The sequence below is a fragment of the Chenopodium album genome, chromosome 1, assembly GCF_948465745.1.
Source record: "Chenopodium album chromosome 1, dcCheAlbu1.1, whole genome shotgun sequence".
NCBI lineage: Eukaryota > Viridiplantae > Streptophyta > Magnoliopsida > Caryophyllales > Amaranthaceae > Chenopodium > Chenopodium album.
The window spans coordinates 70,912,302-70,915,888 of NC_137834.1; the positions used below are offsets into that span (position 1 = coordinate 70,912,302).

A 3,587-nucleotide genomic window follows, 5' to 3' on the forward strand; every position below is an offset into this window, starting at 1 on the left:
GCTACTAATAATTTCGTTTGAGATTGTGTGTGCAAGAGAACATGGGAGAAGCTCAAAGGATCACATTGAAAGAGTTGGGCACTCCGGGTGCTTACAAGTATGAGAGCGGGATTGCTCCTTTATTGATTTTGGATGGTGCTTTTGAAATCAAGGCGGCAATGATCACTTTGATCGAAAGGAAACAATATGGTGGTACAACAAGTGAAATCCCTCTCAACCATCTCAAAGATTTCGAGAAGTATTGCAATACAATTATGGAATCCGGAGTTGCTCAAGAGTATATAAGGCTCAAGTTGTTTCCCTTTTCTCTCATAGGGAGAGCCTTAGAGCGGTTGGAAAAGGAGGTTAAGCCAAGGTCCTTAAGGAAATGGGATGAAGTTACCAAGGCTTTATTGTCCCGTTTCTACCCACAAAAGAAGACGACGGAGGCTAGAGCCTTAATCCAAAGTTTCAAGCAATTTCCTAGAGAGAACCTCTATGAAGCATGGGAGAGGTACAAGAATTATCAAAGGGAATGCCCTCACCACGGAATTCCAACCTATAAAGTCAAACAAATTTTCTATGGTGGTTTAAGCTCTCAAGGTAGATCGAGCCTTGATGCCGGAGCCGGAGGGCCGATTATGAACAAGACGGAAGAAGAGGTTGTGGATGTAATACATGATGTAGTAAGGAACTACATGAATTGAAATGTTGTAGAGATGGGATCGACAAGCACAAGTGGCTCAATCAATCAATCTAATGTCGTCAACAATTTGTCCACATTGGTCTCAGAGTTAGGAAAGGAGGTGATTTCTCTCAAGACCAAGCTTAAGAGTCCTTCACAAGCTTCTAGTCTTCCCTCCCATTTTAAGGGGAGAGGTACATATTCCTACTCTAACCGTCTTTTTGCTTCTTGTTGCATGATAAGAGAATGCTTGGTTTGTGATTTATGTGGAAAGAATGATCATGATGCTTGTAAATGCTCCAATGTTCCTTGTGATGGATATGATGGATATGAGAATGTGCATGTGAATTGTATTGATAATAATGATTTTGGACCTAGATTTAATGCTCAAAAGAATGTTGGGAAGAGGAATTATCACAATCATGGGAGCTATGATAATTATAACCAAAATAGTGGTTATGGTAACCATATGACCCAAGAGTTTTGTGGTAACCATAAAAAGTTTGGTTGTAATGATCAAAGCCATGGAAAAGAATATGGGGATCATAACCAAGGTTATGGTAACCATAATCAAAACTCCGGCCAAAATCATGGTAGGGGTAATTGGAGTAATAAAAGTAGGGGAGATTTTAAAAATGATGTTCAAAGAGGTACCCCACCCCAATTTACTCCAAAGACTCAAAACCAAGGTGATGATTTCTATGCTCAACAATCTCAAATGAATAGGCTAGAGAATTTCTTGATGGCTCAATCCGAGAAGTTGAATGAATTCACATTGTCTTGTAACAAAATGTTTGAGGTCCTATTTACTCATGGAAAGATGCTTGAGAACCAAATCATTCAACTAGCCAACCCTTTGAGAGATTGTGCTAGTCCTCCTTCTTTACCGTCACATGAAGTTGACCCTAGGCATCCGATGTGTCCTATCACCATTAGGAGTGGTAAGGTCCTTAAAGAGAGTGTTCCTAGGAAAAATAAGGAGGGTAAAAAGGAGAGTGATGTGAGTGAAGGGAATAAGCATGAAGAGTCTAGCAAGATGTGTGAGAATTCCAACGATTAGCCTAAGGGGAAAGAGAGGAAGCAAGATGAGGTTTACAAACTTAGACTTCCTTACCCCCAAAAGTTCAATAGGCACAAATTGGATGAGCAATTTTGACAATTCAACAAGATGCTTAAGAAGATTAATCTTAATATTCCTTTCACCGAGGTCTTGGAACAAATGCCAAACTATGCTAAGTTTCTTAAGGAAATTTTGAGCGGTAAGAGAGGTTGCAATATGGTGGAACCGTTGAATTTGGGGGACTGTTGTAGCGCCTTTATTCATAATGAATTACCCTAAAAGTTGAAAGATCCCGGAAAATTTTTCCGTACCTTGCAAAATGAAAGGAAAGTTGTTCCAAAATGCCCTTTGTAATCTTGGTGCTAGTGTTAGCATCATGCCTTATTCCGTTTTCAAGAAACTTAAACTAGGTGAGCTCCTTCCATCCAACATGACCCTTCAATTGGCCGATCGGTCTATTAAGTTTCCAAAGGGGAGAGTTGAGGATGTTCCCCTCAAGATAGGTGAGTTCACCATTCCCGTTGATTTCATTTTGCTTGAGATTGCGGAAGATGACCATATTCCCATCATTTTAGGAATAACATTCGTTGCGACTTCGGGAGCCTTAGTAGATGTCAAAGGAGGTTGTATTACCTTGATGGTTGGTAATAATGAGGAAAGTTTTGAGCAAAAATCAATGCATGAGTCTTTGTCTCTTGTGAAAGGAATTATGTGTGTTAATTCCCCTTGCCCTATTGATAAGGTATGCATGATTGATTCTTCAACTAACAATGTTCTTGAGAATTGTGATGATGTGCTTTTGAGTTGTGATTGCAAGAAGGTTAGTGAAGAGAAAGCGAAGATTCCCAAGCTTATGGACGAGGAGGAAATTGACATTACTCATTGGTTGGAGCTCTACCCTCAAGAGGAGGACGATGACCCTAAGAGTGTGGATGGTGTGAAACCATCTACAAAGAGGAACAAGATAAAGAAAAGAGCACGAGCTTCTAGGAAGAATAGAAAGAGAATGAGATTATGGAAAGAGAAGCTTGCTTTTGAGGAGTTATTGAATGAAGTCTCATCAAGCAACAATGAGAAGTTGCTAAAATTTGAAGAGGAATTTGCTCCTTCCGACACTTTGAAAAAGGTGGTGTTCTTTAACCCTCCATGATTTGGAGGAAGGGTCGAGCTTAGGACCATAAGCAAGTTCTTCCCGGGAGGCAACCCGGAGATATCTAACCCTTTTCTTTCTATTTTCACTTTTTCTTAATATTGTTTCTTTTAGTTTCTTTTCTTTCTTTCACTTGTTTTTCTTTAGGATTTATAGGTTGGATTCTTGGAGTTGGATTTTATCAAGTGAGCACGAGCAATGGGAAGGTGCTTGCTGCTTTTGATGTGATTGAGCTTCTTTTGCTTTCCTTGTTCTCACATGGCTTTATGATGATGCTTATGATTTTGGAGCGCAACAAAGGTGGTTCTTTCTATCGCCTTTCTTTATTAGCTAAGCATGGATAGCCCGGTGAGACCTTTCTAATTTTTATCTTTATTTTCTTTGGATGCATAGATTAGGTTTAGTTTAGGGGAAGTTGAATGGTTCAAGGATGATTCCTTGTTAACACTTAATGTGTTTGGGATCGATGACGATGTTGTCATTTGATCAATTGTATGTCGATTGGGTTTAATGTGTTTAACTTGCTTTCTAGTTCCTTTCTCCCTTTTCCTATTCTTCCTTTATCTATGGCTTTCCTTTTCTTTTCTTTTCCTTTTATTTTTCTTTTCCTTTATTTTTCCTTTGTTCTTGTCTTGGTATGTGGTATGCTTTTTAGGCTTGTTTTTCACCCTTTTTTGTTTTTCTTATGAATTGGACTTTGTACATTGGACTTT

The 3,587-nt window shown here is 39.1% G+C and overlaps 1 pseudogene; it reads right to left on the reverse strand.

Moving 5' to 3' along the window:
* Positions 1-433: 433 nt before the first annotated feature.
* LOC145566406 (small nucleolar RNA R71) lies at positions 434-532 on the reverse strand (annotated as a pseudogene).
* Positions 533-3,587: the final 3,055 nt, after the last annotated feature.